The sequence below is a fragment of the Tympanuchus pallidicinctus genome, unplaced genomic scaffold, assembly GCF_026119805.1.
Source record: "Tympanuchus pallidicinctus isolate F22 unplaced genomic scaffold, pur_lepc_1.0 scaffold10, whole genome shotgun sequence".
NCBI classification, from domain to species: domain Eukaryota; kingdom Metazoa; phylum Chordata; class Aves; order Galliformes; family Phasianidae; genus Tympanuchus; species Tympanuchus pallidicinctus.
This window is the reverse complement of record NW_026294619.1, coordinates 9,077,147-9,096,263: the sequence shown is the minus strand read 5'-3', so window position 1 is coordinate 9,096,263 and position 19,117 is coordinate 9,077,147. Positions and strand designations below refer to the sequence as shown.

The window sequence follows — 19,117 nt, the reverse complement described above, 5'->3', positions numbered from 1 at the left end:
GTAATGGAAGTACCAGAAAGAAATTGCTTTTTGAAAATGAAAAGCTTTTTAAAAAGTCACAATTGGACTGAGAGAGCCATGAGTGCATTTTCTACCCTAACGTTTGGCATTACTCTATGGTGCCTTCTGCTATCAGCAGGGAAAGAAAAATTGCAGTTGACATCTACACCTGGCATTTGTCTCCATTAATGCTTAGTGCAGGGACTGTGTTCACTTGGCTTCGTCTCCACTTGTCAGATACTTTGCTCTCTAGGAGGAAAGAGAACAGAGAGAAACCAAGCAGATTTCAGATTTCCTAATGTGAATCAGTTTTCTTATGAAAGCTGTAGGCAAGGGTCAAATCTGTATCCCTAGGGGAAAAAAAACCCACAGCATTATGGCCTTGTTTGTCACATCTTGTTCAGGTCTCCTCTTCTATCCATTCATCTGTCTTCTGCACAAAATTCTTCTGCCTGGCTTTTTATTTCAGGAGCTAGGAAACAATTTTCAAATTTGGTGGATCCTTTTTTTAGGTTTAAAGAGAACATGGAAATCCTGTGGCATAGATGTGCTTTGAAATGAAGAACATATCCCCATGTCACTGGTGCAGAAAGTAAAACATGGCTGAAAGCCACAGTATTAGTTACCAGAAAAATCACTCCTTGGAGGAGACCATAATGAAGCCATAAAGCTGAAAGGTGGCCCCTTATGAGTGTTGTTTCACACTCACAGGAACAGTCCTGTGGACTGCTGGCAGTGAACCTCCTGTCAACACGGTTGGACACAACATTTCCTTCCAACCCAGAGTATCCTTAGGGACCATCCATGGTTTGATCATGCTCAGGACCTGTGTTCTGAAATCTGGTGTCTTTTTTCTTTCACTGAAATGGGTGTAACTCAAGAACGAAAAGCAAGGGTATTACCCCAGCTAGCCTTTAAACTTGTTCACATGAGAGGTTATTCATATCATTCTCTTGTTAAGTGCACAGACTGTATGTCTATTTACATTAGTTCCCAGGAGTACTTCTCAGCTTCTCTGTGTGGATGCACACTACTGCAGAAACCAATTTCAGTAGTTTTGGGACAGTCATCCCCACAATTCGACAGAAACCTGGGCCCAGTCCTTCAAAGGGCATGATCTGGTCCCCATGTGTGGCTGAAACATGACTGTCCAATGAAAGATGATAGTTCACTTTTACAGAAGGGCCAGTTAAAATATCTTTGAAATAAAAGGCAGAATGCAGTAAAAGAAATAATAAGACTCAAGTCTGTCCCAACACTGTTACTAAATAGGAAGGCAAGAGAGTTGTTATAGCAACAAACGGAGGTATTTCATAACAAGTGCAAGCACCTGAACCTTGGAAAGCTAATGTAACTGTAACTGTGAGAAGGACTAAATGGTACCTTTCAGGCTTTTGTCTGCCTGCTGTGCTTACATTTCAAGTTGACCAAAGCTGAGTGCTGTATTACTATAGTCATGGTCCCAACTTTGTTGAGGAGCAAGCATCTATCAGCCCAGTCCAGGACTGCTTTAATCAGGCCACATGGCTCTTGGAGTTTTTCACACAACGTTTGGATCACACGTGGACCAAGCCTGCATCTGCCTAAAAGGCACAGTGCAGGTGTACTGCGACTGAGTTTTCTTTTGGGAAATAGTTCCCTGTAGTCTTGCTGTCAGTAGCAGAGCTCTGAAGATCAGACTGATCTGAAACAGAGTGACAGCTGTTATTTGTCTCCATGCCATCTCTCTCCCCTGGCTCAGGGCAAGCCTAACCCACTTGTTAATAACTAAATATGAGCACCCCCCAAGCCCAGATTTGTGTTAGCTTTCCTGCCCCTAGCACAACTAAAATAGTAGTTATACAAGGGTAGGAGTTTTTCTATCAGCCAGGGGAAAGGATTAGAATCAGTCACAAATAAGGCTTAGATGAATACACGTACTGCTAGAAGCCAATCAGCTTTTTGACCTCAGGTTCATATTTCTGTAAACATGTATCTTGGCAACACATCATTCAGTTTTCAATACGATGCAATGCAAGCCCTTTCTCATTTATCTCAGCTGTCTTGTTGTGTTATGTTACAAATGATTGCTGTTAATTCTGTGCTTAATTGCGCTTAGCATAATTTATTCGCCATCCAGTGATTTTAACTATTGGACATAACAAAATATGGTTCTTTTCTCTTCTGCTTCCTTCTGCTTCTCATCTGTGGATGCTAAAAGCAGCTGGACCTGTTCCACGCGAATGGAAATAATTATGGGCATGTACACCAAATTCATTAATCTCAAGAAGGCATCTTGCATAGAGCTATTCCTGGAGTATTCTTCATGATTTGTCTTCCTCTCTCTTGCCCCTTGAAAATTGTTTCTTTCTCATTTTCTTTCACAGTCATGCTTTCTGTGAGCCTACCTCTGTCCTCTTATTAATAGGAATTGGAACCAGAATGCATTTCAACTAAAATTGGTGACAATGACATGTTCCTTAAACCAAAGCGCCTGTCCCAGATGTTCTGGAGGAAAGCAAGTCCTTCAGGCACAGTGGGAGCACTGGGACTTCTTACCAGAATGGTATCTGAAAAGAGAGTAATTTTGTTCTGCATCAGTGCCCTTTACTTTTTGAATTCATTTATCCCAGGTTTCAGATAGTCAGGAACTGTACATTTTGTTTTTGAAGTGTATACTCTAAAAATCTAAAAATTTTTTCTTCTGCTATACTTATTTTTTTAATTTTGTTCATTTTATTTTGTATTTATTTTTACCTTTTTAGCCCTCGTGAACAATTTGTCTGTCCTTTAAACAGCCTATCTATAAAGTCTTGCCCTTAGAGTCACTGTCTCCTGAAAGAGTGTCATATAATTGCTCAGGTTGGAAAAGACTCTCAAGATCATCGAGTCCAATCACAACCTAACCATACTACCCTAACTCTAACAACCCTCTGCTAAATTATGTCCCTGTGCACTACATGCAAGCAGTTTTTTAAACACATCCAGGAATGGTGACTCAACCACTTCTCTGGGGAGCCTGTTCCTCTGCTTAATAACCCTTGGTGTAAAGACATTTTTTCCTGATATCCAACCTAAACTTAACCTGTTGCAACTTGAAGCCATTTCCCCTCGTCCTGTCACCTGTCACCAGTGAGAAGGAACTAACCCCGCTGTTGCTGTTAAGCACATTTCAGGTATTGGAAGAGAGCAATAAGATCTCTCCTCATCCTCCTTTTCCCCAGACTGAACAGCCCCAGTTCCTTCAGTCTCTCCTCATAGGGCATATTCTCCAAGCCCTTCACCAGCCTTGTTGCCCTTCTTTGGACCTGCATCTGTTCAGATCTGAATCTCCAAAGTTCCTAGATTCCTTCAGTAGGAGCCTATATGTAAAGCTAAGCACAGAATAGCATACTGGAAAAAGGCAGTAACTATGAAGTGTGCCACACTGTTTTCAAAGAGGACAGCAGCTATGCAGCTGGAATGTCAACAGATCTCTCCTTGTACATATTTCAGCGGGCTGGTGCTCCACTGTTTCAAGTCTGAGCACAGGGACTTGTGTGCATAACCCTGTGGTATGATTAATGAATTTCCCAAGCTCCGTAGATAAAAATTGTTCCTCCATCTCAAAATCAAAGTCAATAAGGCCTGTATCATTTCCTTTTAAATACAGCCTAGTTTGATCATATCTGAGATTATTTCTGGCTAATCCATATTCAATATGTGTTACTTCTATTTCTTATTTATCACAAATACACTATTCCATGTGAAAAATGAGGCCAGCATTTGATCAGCGTTAATGGAAGCCTTTGAGGATCTCTCAGCTATTGTTCATCGTTATCCGCTAGAAGAATAATGATGTAGTAAAAAGTGCATGCATTGTATCTAATGTGATTAGTCTCTTAATGCTGGGGATGCAGGAAGAATGCAGCAGGTAAAATAAAGCTGTGGGTAAATACATTAAGAGTCTAGAGTGCAAGTCTAGACTGAAATACAAAATAAACAAACAAAAAAAACCCAACTCTCTCTCTCTCTCTCTCTATATATATATATATATATATAATTATATATATAAAATCAGCACTTTCTCAGTTGTAGATTGGGGATTTTATGTATATATGGTACTAATTTTCCTTAGTGAAAAATGCAGTGAGACTGCACAATGGAGATGAAGTTTCAGAAGAAGGAATATGAGATAGTTTGGTATTATAGATTAGTTACAATTGAATTATTGGGGGGAAAATTAACTCCATCCCAGCTAGACCCAATATAATACATCAGTTATGTTTTGTAAAGGAACACTTCATGCAGCAATCTGAATTATGAAAGCTAAAGGGTGGTAGAAAATCAAGAATGTGTTTATTTCATCATGCACTGTAGGCCCATCTGCACCACCAAAAAACGCAGCCAAGTAAGAAGAAGTCAGCTAAGAGCTGAGTTATATCTGATACTCAGCATCTAAGTGAGATTTCTTGCTTAATCTGAATTCTGAGTTCTTGCCATTTTTCTGTGAAAGGTTTGATGGAAGAATATAGAGCCTTCTGTTCACTGCTGTGAATGGGCTTCAGAGCTACCAGCTGAACCTCATTAGGTTGTCAGTGCTTTCATATGTGTTCCCAAGGACAGGATTTCATGATTTAGGAGGTTTATTTTGGGTCCTTATCAATCAGAAAAAGACTTTGATCTACTACCTGCATATGCAGATTCACATCTTCTGTTTCCCAGAGGAGAATTCTTGTGATGATTTGCAAATCATCACTTTAACGGGGACTGACTGGCAAATTCTCAACTACTTTTAGTCATTATAAATTGCTGCTAAGAGTTGTTTACTGAGTCTTGTTGATTTTATTTTCCTGGAATTGTTCCAGTATTAGCGCTCTTGATAAAGAATTATCAGTCCATAAAAGAACGTTCAGTTAAAAAAGAGCTAGGCACAATAGCAGACATAGCCTGGGAAATAAGGAAGCTTTAGGTTTGGTAGACAGGGACTTCTCTCTCTATTCTATACAAACTGCTGAAGATTGACCCAGATATCTGAATACAGTCTATTCTGAGCTGCAGATACATGTAATGCTCAACCCTGTTACACCACGCATCAAATGAAAAGCTGTGAAAAGTTAGAAACTCTCTACAACTCAAAAAATATTTGAGAATGAAAATTCAGCTGCTCTTTCCTGATCTAAAATCCTACCACTGATTGCAGCTTGTTACTGCAATATTCTTTTAATTTGAAAAACTTGTTTATGAATTGAGCAGTTTTAGAGAGTTCTAGCCCTTACAGTACAATGTTGGGACCAGCTTACACTCCACCTTTTAAACAAAAAAACAACAACAAAAAACCCCTACAAAACTTAGGAGTTTTGTTTTCAATGTTATATGTTATTCTGGTATTTCTGATGATTATATTTAGAGCTCATTGCAAAATGATAAATAACTTTCATACTAACATTTGAGTTCTTCATTCAGTGTTCTGTATTTTCACTATAATCTGAAGAGTAGGTCTGACCCATGAAAGAGTTGTGTTGGCGTTAGTTTCTAAATCACACCTGAGAGTGGCAAGTTGTACGTGCACATAGGCTCACACCAGGAATTTGGGCAACAGTCTATCTTCTGAATTATCCCTGGAAAAAGTAATTTTCTTGTAAAATATCCATTCTCTCCTTATCTGTGATGCCACTGGTTATATCGTAATTAAGAAAAAAAATCAGCTACTGAAGTAGAAAGACACATTAATTTAATTGCTGTTCTTACAGATTTCTTTATCAAGTAGTGTAATCTGAATTATTTTTATAGCATTGTATTTTTTTTCAAACATCCTTTCTGGTTCACTAGATTTTTCCAAGGTGAAAATGTCAGCAGTTTTCTGTTATAGTCCCCCACCTAGGAGGAAGATTTAAGATCAAGTGCATTGGCAGTTTGTTCTTGCTGTCATTGAGATTATATTTTCTTACCCCTTCCTGAGTATTTTAATGCCTCTTTCTGTTCCCTACTACGAATCTGCTCATGAACCAGCCTAACAAAATTTAAGCTTCCAGGCTTTCTAGCAACAGGAGTCTCCTAAATGAGGAAGACTGTGCCTCAAAATGGTCCTGTGTTATCAGCAAAAAGCTTCCTATCTGATAAGAGAGACTTCTGCACAATTCGGGTTATTTATAGAACTATTCGGGTTATATAGAATTTTGCACTAAATCCCAAACAGAATGGTGAAGCCATTTTGCATATTAACAAAGGCAAGTAGCTGTCCATGTGAAGAGAACATATTTTACATTGGTTCTTTAGTGACTTTAGACTTCACAGCTTGATAGTATAGAACTTTTTACAATCCTAATTAAGATTCTAAGGGGAAAACATGTAGATCTTTATTTAGTATTCTGCAGAAATGGTAACTCCTAAAAGGTATCAGCTAGATGCATGAACCTCTCTAGGGAAGAAGGAGAGCTAAGGAAGCATGACAATAAATTAATGTGTACAAACACTAGACTAGAATAGTTAAATCTAATGAAAGTGTTGTTGATATGATAGACACTGTTTTAATTTGGCTCCGGTTGCAGATGATATTTCCAGTATTTGAGCTCTTTGTGGTTGTCTTCTGTGGAGTTTTAAATGTATAATTAATGTAGCATAGAAATATGCACTAGCCATATTATTAAAATTTATCATGGCATTAACTTTTGAAAATGAATAACAAGTTGATGCTAAAGCTGTAAAATTGAGTTTTCTTTGAGGAGATGCACCATATAAAGCATTGAAATTTATCTTGATATTATTTTACTAGAGCTTTTTAATTATTATGGCAGATAAGCAGAACTGGACATTATCTTAACAAAACATTTGTATTGGTAATGTCATACAATTTGCAAAGATAGCTACAGAATATTCTGTCCCTAATAAGAGTTTAGTTTAAGCTTATATGCAAAAGACAGTCTTAAATAGTGCAAAAGGTTCCCTATTCTCTTCCAGTGAGCTCCCAAGTCATTTTTATCAACTGAACTGTAGTTTATTTCCTTAGAAATATGGTCAAAGGAAACATATCAAATCCCTCCAGGTACACCAGTAATAACAAGTTCTGAATGCTTGTGTGATAGCTGCAAAATTCACCATCTTTTTTCCTTTAATATAGTCTTGCTGTTTACAGAATGAAAGACAATATCATTTTGTAATCCAAAACTTGGCTTTCAATTATTTATTAGATTTTTATTTTGGTCTAGATACATAATATGAAAACCAGCAATTTATTTTGAAGTGAAACATTGATACTTTGCTTCTTAGTAGGATGTTTGTGGCTGTACCAAAAGTGGAAAAGGTAGAAAGAAATTACACATCATACATTCTAGCTTACCCATCTTCTTCAACAAACTAGAATGTCAGGTACTAACACTGTATTTTAATTAAAAGTAGTGACAAGATTCTTGTAATGCTGCTGAACTCACTGGAGCCCTACGTGTACAGTTCCTGGTTTGGAACTTCAAATTTCAATTGGAACTTCAGTTTGGAACTTCAAATAAAATGAAGACTTCAAATTTCAGGCAGGAGTGATTTTTCAGTGAAGAAACTGACCAAATAATTATATTTTTTAATATCTTGTGTTCTGTAAACTTCTGCAGTTTATCTGCAGGAGACCCAACTCCGTATTCAGAACACACATAAAAAAGACAATGAAGAAATTCAGGGATTGTAGCAACTCCACAAAAATAGCCCGTTCAGTTTGTAATGAGATTTTTAAAGAACTGCTGAAAAGATTTCAAATATCTATATTGGCCACAAACAAGTTTTTGTCCTTGAATTATCTTGACTTCATTCAATTCAGGTCAGTTCAATGTTTGCATTATAATCTCATAGCATTCAGAATCCGAAACAGAAAAGGATCTTTAAGATCTATTGTAGTCCCTCTTCTTTGCTGGTTAAGGCAGTGCTGTTCCTGAAATTATATTTTGCTATTGTTTGCCTGGCCCAGCGCTACCCAGATGATGTTGAAAACAGAGCAGCTACAAGAAGTGAACCACACACAAGAGCAGAAGGATGCTTGAGATATTGGAAGCTGATAGTCATACCAAAATACAATGGAAGAATCTTAAAGGACATAAGGGTGACTCCAACCATTAAGTGCAGAATTGTCAATAAGGATGAGAGCTTGTGCCTTCCATGCATAAAAATATTGGCACCTGATGAGACAGCCATGTTTCTAACTTCAAAATGCTGCAGTTGGGTGGCATGAGGAATAAATGATTCTTTTCAATCAAATGATGCCAGTACAAAAGTGAAAGGATTTAGACAATTTTTTTTTTTTTTTTCCTTTAGGATTTGGAACTATTAGTATTAGACTCTATCCAGACAGAATATGCTTTTAAACAGAAACTTTTAAATTTTTCTTTTTATGTTCTGAATAAAGAGAAGCACTTCATCAGAAACAGAAGTTAGGAATTATATCACCACCAACAGAATAATGGAAAAAATGGATTTATGCAACTAAAGATGCCATTATTCACTATTATGATGAAATTATTAACAATTTAATAGATGTGAGGATAATTTTGCATGTTTTAGAGAAAACTAACAAGATATGTGGCTTTTTCAAATATTTATTTTAAAAAGTCATTTGTACATCTCTTTCCAGTCTTCCTTGTAGGTTCTGTGTAAACGTAGTGGGCACAGAAACAATATGAATACCAATGTGAAAACAGAACATTTAAGGGGGAAATACATATTTTAAAAATTGGAAGACACAGTTTTTGGTGTTATTAGATTTTTCCATGAGGTATGACTGAAACAGGTAGGTTAGTTTCTGGTGAGAATGTCTTTACCTGGAAATCACTTTCTTTCAGTTTGTTTTTAATATTATTATTCTATAGTAGTTGGTTTTCAAGTATTAGAAGCACCTCCCAGATTGTCCTCCAAACTTTTAAAATCGCAGTTCCTTCAATGGAACACTGAGTATTGGCATCACCCTCAAGCAAGCATGCTTCTTTACAGCACTAACCTGTCTTTAAAGTCTTTCTCTCTTTGATTTATACATCCTTTATCATCCTTTCTGCTGTTAATCAAGTGCCACTGGTAAATCTTTTAGTCCTTCAATAAGCACTAAAAGAGGGAAAAGCATTGAAACACTATCTAAAGCAGCATTGAGGACATGTGAGGCAGCACTTCTTGAAATGAGCGGGGCAGTCGATGGTTGAGAGCCACTGTCTCTCATTAAAGCCTTAGGAAAAGCTCTCCTGAGCTGAAAGCCTTGTTTGCAACCAGAGCCATTACTGACTGCAAACTGCACATAGTGGTTTATCGTGCTTCAAGTTGCTCTGTGCCAATCCTGCTGAAGTAATTGCCCTTGTGCTTACGCACAGCATATGTGAGGCACTGCCGCTTCTTTTGAGCTTTTATTATCTGGAGACTCTTGGGTGCACGTTTGCTGAGTTTCTTTGTTTTGCTTTTCTTTACAGAGAACAAATAGGAGAGGATTAATACCAGCCTGTTCACTCTCTGTGCAACTCCACATGGCTGAATTTCTCACTGTTTATGAAAAGTTGCCAGAGATGAACTGGTGCTGTCATCCATCTCCTCTAGTATGCCATGGAGAAGAGAAAGAAGCCTGTACACAGGCAGGACAGCCATGGCATACACCTCCATGATGTTGTCCTTCTGGAAAAGGGGATGGGGCAGTATGTGCCTAGTATGTTGCAAGGTATGTGCCTACACCCTAGAAAAATGACCATAACACAGAGGTGTTGCTACAGACTCGACACACAGTATTATGAAAGGGCCACTATGAAGATGCCAACCATAACTTGTATGCAGAGCAACGATGTTTGTTAATGTGGAAAAGAAACAAATAGCCTGTTCTCCTGCCACAACACCAAGCCCTTCTGCAACTAGTGTTACAAAATTCGCTGGGAGATTCTCAAGCCAAGCTGGTGGATTTCTCTGCTGTGTGTGGCTGGATGTTTTCTGCAAGCCAAGTTCTGCCCTAATTGATGCCTCCTGTACAAACACACATGGCAGTGGGATTCGGGTGGGACTGATTTCCTCCTCGTGTTTCCTTAGGGATGGGTGGGCAAGCAGCAACAGCCCCCTTCGCACTGCAATGTGGCCTCAGTTAACTGGCAATCTGGATAAAAAAGTAAGGGAGGAATTTCTTGTCATGGCAGTTTGCTACCATGATGGTTAACAGGGAGCAGATCTACACAGTAAAAATAACAAAATTAAAGCAGCTCTTCAGTAATTTGAATCATTTTTTTTTTCTTCTCTTTATCTTACTCCAAAGAATGCCTCATGGGGGAAAGCGTAAAAGTACTAAGCGTATGTAAGTTTTTGAGCTGGAATTCTCTGGTTGCAGTTAGATGTATAAGCCAAACCTGAAAAGAAGCCATTTAAAAATAAATTTTGAAGGAAAGACTAAAGAAATGTAAAGTGGCCTTAGTCAGAGCAACAGTTTAGATGTTATTCATATCCTCAAACACCTGATGCTTCCTGGAGTTTTCTTGGGTTTCAGTCAGGCCTGTTCTCCAGCAAATTTTAGTGTGAGGGACCAAAACAATGAGCTACCTATAATGAGCACCCCTGGCTTTGTATGAAAGCATGCATCATGGTTTGTCTCCTCCAGCATCTGAAAAGTGGCACAGACTCGTTAGCATTCTGGAGCTCTTCATTCAGTATTAATTACTAAGTTTTTCATTCTTTGCAGGGGACTACAAATCAAGATCGAGTGATGGTTCATCCCTGTTTTCCTTTTTCTGCTTTTGAATAACATGCTCAACAGTTATTCAGCTGTGTGAAAACGTCTTCCTAACTTGTTCAAAGCCAGCAGTACCTTGCACTAAGTGTGGCTTCACTTTCTTTACCTGTAGCTTCATTACACAGGTATGCCTAAAGGCATGTTGCTGAAGCCATATCCCTGCAAGTCCTGGTTCAGGGAAATTCATCTTCCTGACTGTGGGGGGTTTGCAGCTATTCCTGCAAAGAGCTCCAAGAACTGGGGAGCTGAGCTGAGGACTGGATAGGAGCTTGGGGGTGAAATGACCTTTCAGAAGAAACAAAGCACTGTGAAGTTAAGTCTGGAATGACCTGACTGAATTGAGTGAGTAATCTGAGTTCTCTGTGTCTTCTTCCACTGTTGTTTGAGGCTATCATTCTGTGAAGCGCTATGAGGAGGACTTGCTGTTTCTCTGGCATATAAATGGGATTTGTTGGAGGAATTATGTATCAAAAATTTCTTCTTGTGGCAGTGAAGTGGGGGGAAGGAGTTTGTGGGATTTTTCTCTTTGATTGATTGAGCCCTTCAAAACATAGCATGGGCTGATTTATTTCTCTGAGCAGATTTCACTGGTATTCTATTTATCTGCAGAAAAACTACAGCTGAAGCTACCATACATATAAGAAAAGCTTTTCTATTTTAAGCACCTGCCCATCAGGTATCTTATCATAAACTCATTTAATGTAGGGAGATCACTAAATGACACTTCTTCATCACAATCAAATGGGATTTGGACAAAGGATGTTGACATAAGGCTCATTGTGTCTGCCTTTATCCCTAAATTGTAGTAGATACTACCTCTTTCTAGATGCGAGTTAAGGAAATGCAGTCTTGCCCTCAAATATGAAATGGTTTCTAGAAGGAATACTTTAAAGCTTAGATAACAGCCACTCTTTCTTTTGTATGCCATAAATTTGCATATCAACAGAAGGAAGCTGTTAAAACGACTCTTTCCAAATAGAGATACAGATCTATGTTGCTTTTATCCCTTTTTTTTTTTTTAAAAAAAAGGGTTGTTAAGACCAATTAGGTTATCAACTAAATGTAGTGAAGAATGCCTTCTCCACCGGAGGCATTTGCTTTTGACAATCTGATAGCTGTATACAAATAGCACTTAAATTGTAGAAGAAATATCATCATTTTCTATACAGGATGGGGAATGTAAACTGCAGTCTTAGGTAATGAGCCAATATTTGTTAATTAAATTTTACCTGTGCACAATATATTCAAACTGTTTTGTGCATGTGTTAGGTAAAAGACTAGATGTGGGTGAGTTGCTCAGAATTCAAGTAAGAAACAGAACCAATACAGTGTTGCTCTCTTCTTCAAACTCAGTTAAAAGCAGCTACCATCCTTTAGAAACTTTTTAAAAGCAGAGAATGGCAAGATTTCAGTTTGCATGTTCTTACACATTTCCTTCTCTTGGCTTGCAAATGAGTTGCCAGTCATCATAGAATATGCTTTGGCAGCACCCTTCTGACACTTCTGTGTGGGAAGTGTAAAAAGAAACGAGGAGTTTGCTCTCTGCCGTAGCCACTCTCTCAAGAAGCGATTTTGAGGTGGAGCTGCCTTCTGTGAACTAAGTGTTGGAGCTTGTCAGGTTTCTGAAGGATATTGCTAAAGTTATCAAACAGTACAACCCTGGGGTAGCAGCAGAGCCTTAGGGTGGCTTTTCCCTCTCCTCTCCTCTCCTCTCCTCTCCTCTCCTCTCCTCTCCTCTCCTCTCCTCTCCTCTCCTCTCCTCTCCTCTCCTCTCCTCTCCTCTCCTCTCCTCTCCTCTCCTCTCCTCTCCTCTCCTCTCCTCTCCTCTCCTCTCCTCTCCTCTCCTCTCCTCTCCTCGCGGGTTGCAGGGCACAGGGGGAGACTGCAAACACACTGCCTCTACTTTAGAGAGCAAACACCTTGATCACCCCAAGCACAATGTCCGTTCCCATTCCATTCTGGGGTAGCAAGAAAGAAAAACCCATAACTCTGTCTGGGATCCAACGGCAGATGGAGCCTCAGTGCAGGATGACACCACTTTCTCTTTGCTTCCTTCCTACCAAGAAAGCAGCACCCATGGTCAAGTGCATAACCCCCAGAGCACAACCTAAGCCCTTTTTGGATAAAGTTGGGAGTCTCCTTTGTGATCTCTTTTCAGCAGACTTGCTTCCTTCCATTAATCCCACTGAGGGTAGAGAGCAGCACAGTGATGCCCTGTAATCATTGCCGGTGTAATTGTAAGCACACTGCTGGATGACTGAATTGCTTAGCTTTTCCTGTGTTCACCTTGAGTGGGAAAAAAAGAAAAAACAAACCACCAAAATGACCTAAAATAAAAATCCACAAACACAAAGACCCAGAAACTAATGTGAGTCATAAGAGGCAGGAGGAAAGAAGGCTTTTAGAGGGACAGTGTGCAAGCCAATTACTGGTTTCCTGGAAAACAGTGCCCTGCGTGTGAGAACTTTAAACTGTGAAGGCTTTAAAGGGCACGGGCACAGCCCTGCTGTCGAAGAGCTGTTGAACTGTGGCGGACTTCAGCCAGGCAGCAGTCAAAAGAAACTCCGAGTCTTGCTCTGAGCTGGTGTGAAATTAAAAGCCAAAGGCCACGGCTGTTTCACTAGCTTAAAAAAGAATGAGTGAAGGGGAATTCAAATGCAAGAGGGCTTGATATTGATGTCCCTGTCAGGATGAAAAAGGCGTTACTCCAAAATCTAGCCATTTTAGAGGAGGCAGATTTTCCCAAGCCTTTTAATTTGGTTGTTTCTCCTTTTTTTTTTTTTTTTTTTCTTTCAGTTTTGTCATAGTCAAATAGACTTACTAGCAGATTACCAGCACAACAATAGACATATTATTTAAGGCAGTTTTTTGGAGCATTTTGTAAGTGTGGTATGTTTTGCTTTTATTTTTACTTTGGAAGCCACACAAGCTAGCCATTGCTTTAAGGAAATTGAAGCAATTTTAACTTGGATCTGTCTTCCATTTTACTGTGGAATCAAAGGTGAGAGTTTGAAGAACAACATGTGTCTTCAGGCTCCTGAGCTTCAGCTGAATCAACAAGTAGAAAAGGCTTACCTTTGGCAATCTGCCACCTTCCCGCAATGGTAAGGTAATACATGTTTGTTTCATTTATTCCGTAGCGCTGTCCCAGATGGTCACACATAAGGACTAAGATGTTCTCCTGCTTTGCTAATATGATAACACCTGAAACTCATTCTTCTCATAGTTCAACAACAACTGCTGTTTATCTAGTTTTATTGAGATGAAATTTTGGTCAAGTAAAAACAAGCAGGTGTATGTAGTAACATGGAAGACAAGGAAACAAGAAATAGTTCATTCTTCTCTTGAGCCCATATGCTAGAGAAGTTATCAAACTTTTACTCTGCTGGTAGATGAAACTCCTTTTATGGCATTACTTCTACCTGAACAGCACCTTCTGTGATCACCTGAGCTTTCTAGCTTTAACATCAGAGCCATTCTTTTGACTTAGCTATCCTTTTTTTTTTTTTTCCTCATTTGACCATTTGATCTCCTCCCTCTTCGCTCTCAAGGGCTTTCTGAACTTTCCCTAGCTGTGGGTAGTCCTTCCAGAGATGCCTGTCTCGAGGCTGCAAGATCTTCCCCTCTTCAGTGTCCTATTTTCTTCCTTCCAATTCCCAGAAGAAAGGAATTTCCTATGATGCAGGTCCTCTTCCACCTCCCCCTTTGCACCCCCTTCCCCTGGATTCCTTCCTACCATTGTATTTCTCTTTCAGTGAGAAATGTCTTGGATTTCACCTGCTAGCTAGCAATAATTTTCTGTGCAAACCAAACCAAAGTGACCTCTAAACAAAAGGACTTGGTTACAAATTCCAAAATAGTAAACACAAGGACAGATGTTTATAAAAAATACAGTTCTGAGAAAAGGAAAATGTTGCAAATCTATTGACAGTTCCTTGAGTTACCAAAAAGTAATGCCTCCAACTCAGGAGAGCTGTCTTCCCAGACACATCAGCATTAATCTTTCAATATGAAATGTAACTATATGCTGATTTTTCTGCTGATTATTGGTTCAATAAGTCACAAGGGCACTTGTCCAGACCTCTAAACTGAAAAGGTACATGAAGCTCATTACAAACTCTTGACATTGGGCACAATGGTAATTTAGGCTGCTGAGAGGGTTAACTTGGGCTGCGCAAAAGGTATTAGAATTGAGACTGAGGTTTTAGTGGATGAAATGCAGTTGAATATCTTTCCAAACTGATGTTGTTTAATAAGAAATAACTCCTGAGTCTTACAGCATAGTTTTTAAAACTCATGGCTCCTTTGGGTAGGAACCCTGTATCTCTCAGTTACACACTACACAGAGTAAGAAGTCAGTTGTGTAGTTAATGCAAATGGAGCTTTATAGAAAAAAACAAAACTGTCCAGAAGCCATTGTAGACTTGAGAATCACTGGTGGTAGCAGGCTATTTTACAAGGACATTTTACTGAGTCATTTTGCAAATTTAATTTTAGTTTGTTTTGCTGGAACCAGATGTTCACCAAAGAGAATAGAGCATTGTTTAGATATTTGCAGAGATTTAATCTGTACAGAGCTGGGCTTGCTGAGTACACTGGTGTTTGCTGGAATAGTCTCTGTGGGAAGATACTGCTGTGGCCCTGCTCTCATGTGCGCAGAAATCGCCTCCCACACTTCCTACCTGCTCTTGAAATTTAGATAAGAGATACAGAGGCTCTAGAAATAATGTCAGTTTCAAACCACTCTCTTGGTCTTTGGAATGATCCTTTTGCACTATTAATACAACTTCGTGGTCTTTTGAATAATGTTATGTGCTTTGAAAAGTGTTCAAAGAAAGTATTTCCATATAAGTGGGCTAAGGGTGGCTGCTGAGGACTTCTGCTAAAAAGTGGCTCTAATGGAACATTGCAGGTTATTTAAGTGGTCATATATGCTTGTGTAAGTATGAATTCAAGTAGTCTGCTTTCATTCTCACTTTCAGTGAACTTTTAGTTCAAAAGGCATGAGTACGCAAGAATGAATGCTTGTAAACTGCAAATTTTAATTGTTTTTTAGCTGCTTGATGCAGTGAATAGGAGTTGTGCTCAGCTGGAGTTGTGCTCATTCCACTTAGAAATAAAGACAATGCTATACGATAGGCAGTAAAATTCACAGCTAAACACTTGATGGTAAAATATGATTCCATATTTTCTAAAAGTTTATATAATAAATGTGTGTGTGTGTGTATGTAAGCCACACTAAATTATCTTAAATTTGATTTCTCTGAAGTTTTTCAAATCTTATTCATTGACATTGGGCCCAGGACAAGAGATGAAAGTGAAAAGCTGAAAATCTCAGGCTGTGAGTACACTGCTAGCCTATTTTTCTATTATAATGATATTTTTGTTCTGTTTGTGCAGTCCTTGCATGGATTAATCTCTCTCTGTTGCTTCTACTGATGAAGTATCCATGTAACTGCTGTTAATCACCTCTGGAGGAACTGATTAGGGTTGCATATCAATTTTGTGGGCATCCATACATACTGAATAATACTTGGATCTCGTTGCTATCTTGTAATTCCATGACAATTTCCTACCTATTTTTGGAAAATCGTGTGAACTATTGTGCTGTCTTAAAAAGAAACTTTCGTGCTGCTGAGAAACTTCCATAATGTGTGTTATCTATTGTTTAGTAATCACTGAATGATCACTTCCATCTAACGTGCTTCTTATGTGATTTTAAGCAACAAAAAGAAAAAAAAAATGGGTGTAGGGCTATTCTGAAAGCAATGCCTGCAGTTTTACTATGTTGGCCCATGACTTCAGAAGTGGATGTTGGTGCTATGGCAGTAGAGGTAGACCCTTCCCAAAAGTATTCCCTTACGTTTAGTTGCCACGCAACACGTGGCAGCAGAGGGGCAGTGTGACAGAATGCTATCTGACATGGAAGTGTGTATGAAGCAAAGATGTGTCAGTGAATTCTTCCATGGAGAAAAAATAGCATCCATAGACATTCATCAATGCTAGCTGAGCATTTCTGAAGACCAAGCAGTGGATGTGAGCACAGTGAGGTAGTGGATGGTGCATTTCAGCAGCGGTGACAGTGGGTCACCTCCACTGGTACAGATTTTGATATTCATCATGGGCAAAAGTACGTGACTAAGGGTGGTGCCTATGTTTAAAAACAGTATTTTGTAGCTGAGAATTTGCTGTATTAAATAGTATTATTGTGATCTTTGTATCAGATGTGATTTCCACGGAAATAGGAGACATTACTTTTGGAACACATTTTGTTATATATAGCCTCTTCTCAAGGATTCTTTCAACTGCAATGTTGTGCAGTCACAAGTTAATAACAGTTCTGTCACAAGATAATGAGACAGGAATGGCTATAATCGGCTATTTTCATTGGATCTAATGATTGGTAGTGTTGTTATGCAGAGTATGATCTTGTACTAGAAATATATGGAATTCATGTCTGTTCTCTTCAGTGCCATCCTGATGCTGCAAGTCTTGCAAAAGATGACGTATCACTCATATCAGGGTCAAAGTGCAAGTTTAATCCTTTGCCAGACAACTTATTGGCATAGATGAGCTGCTTTCAGTCACTTCTCAGAACCAAAACTGACAATTTCAAAGTGTTTCTCCCAGAGATCCCCTTCCAGGCTAATAGTGGCAGCAGCTTTAAGCTGACAGATTTCAGAGTAGATCATTTCAACTTGAAAAAGACTCAGATAAAACTTGGCTGGCCCAAGCTATTGCAATGAGTTTCAGAGACAAATGTAGTTATCTGTTCCTGGTTCTCCTGAGAGTCATCATTTCTTCTAATCAACCAGCTGCAAGGCAGATGAAGCAGCATTCTTGAGTTTAATCTCTGCTTACTCATTAGGTCTTATTCAAGAAGCTGATCTTAAGAGGGTGTGCTGGCTTCTTCATGATGCGTTCTGGATGACCCTTCACTTCTAGGCATGCAATGCTAAGTGTGAATTTAGACCTCGAATGTAAGGCTCTGCCCATCTCAAATAATTCCATTTTCCTTCCTCACTGTGTTACTGTTGGTCCCATCAGCAATGTAGATTCAAATCATTCACTGTAGGAAAGAGGGAGAAGGCAGACTAGGGATACTCTGAATATCTTTCAACTTCCTTTCCTTGTTTCAAAGCAGCGGATCCTAATAACAAAGTTCATTCTTTCAAGGAAAGGAACTTTTTCATGATTTTCTTAGTAATTGATGCTGTATATGCAGTTCTTGACACAGCTGACCTTGACAGATCAAGGCAGCCTGAACATTTTAGAGAGGCACAGAGTAACCTGTGGTTGCTAAAAACAGTACCTGTGGATGTATCTTGGCAAGATCTAATCCTATGGCAATTACTGAGGGAATGAAAATAGACCTTAGCCTGGGGCAGAGGGGCAGAGTAAGGAACTGTGTAACCATTAATAATGAAAAGAGAGATTATTATCTTACTTGTAGAAAAGTGATTTCTGTAGTCCACAAAGCCTAGTGGTTCTGGTTGAATTGTCTCTGTGCTTTGAAAAAGATAATTGTCCTAAGTGACATGTGAGTAAAAGTATGTTTCCTTTTTTTGTTTTTCCCCTTAGTTTAACTGTGATAAATGTTTACAAAGATTTTTCCTCCTTTCTGTAATCACTATTAAAAGTCAAAAGCACAAGTCAATACATATAGCTTTGTTATAATGCATGTTTTCTATTGCAAAAACCATCCTGCTTCCATTCTGTGGGGTAGCGTGGAGGGAGGTATCAGGATCAAACCATCAGAAAGCTCATGATAGATCTGTCAGCACACAGATTCCTATCTGAACTCCTCATCCAAGGTAATGCTACAAAATAGTGGAGCAAAGACAGTAAGGATTAGTGGCGCTTCATAGTGTTCTGTGCAAGGTTCATCCAATTCATGGTTGATATTGTTGTCTGAAAGGCAGATTCACTGTGCAATGTACAGTAAAACCATCTCACACTCAAGATGTTGATTTATTGCAAAGTTTGGGTTCTAGGTAGTCTACAAAGCTAGCATACCCCTGAATTTTCTGTATTATACATATTTTTATCACTTGACCACTACCCCAACCTACCTCTAGTCTACAACTGATCAGTTAAAGATAGGGCTCATCCCCGTACCTGCAGGCTAGCTAGACATGCTAATCAGTTGCTTAGCAGTTTAGAAAACTGCCTGTTTTCTAAAGATACTAGTTTCTTCCAATACAAGTTACGTTGTTGCATTGTGATTAAGAATTCTTCTACTGAATTACATTAGCAGTTTCAGAGATGACCACCCAGATCTAGATAAAAATATGCGTATGCTATATCTAAAGATACATATACAAAAGCTTGTACAAAGGTTAGATCTTATCTAACAACAATTTCACAGGGAAAATTTATTTAAAATTCATTCTTCTAATAACTGTTTCATCACTTATTTTGCAGTGGTGAGCA

At 38.8% G+C, this 19,117-nt stretch overlaps 1 protein-coding gene across 1 annotated transcript in view; it reads right to left on the bottom strand.

Annotated features, from left to right (window-relative positions):
• Positions 1–3,213: 3,213 nt before the first annotated feature.
• LOC128091853 (uncharacterized) overlaps positions 3,214–19,117 on the bottom strand; it is a 265,583-nt gene continuing 249,679 nt past the window's right edge. Inside the window, exon 6 of the transcript XR_008211530.1 lies at positions 3,214–3,287. The gene's annotated coding sequence lies outside the window, so the exon portion shown is untranslated. The remainder of the gene's footprint in view (positions 3,288–19,117) is intronic.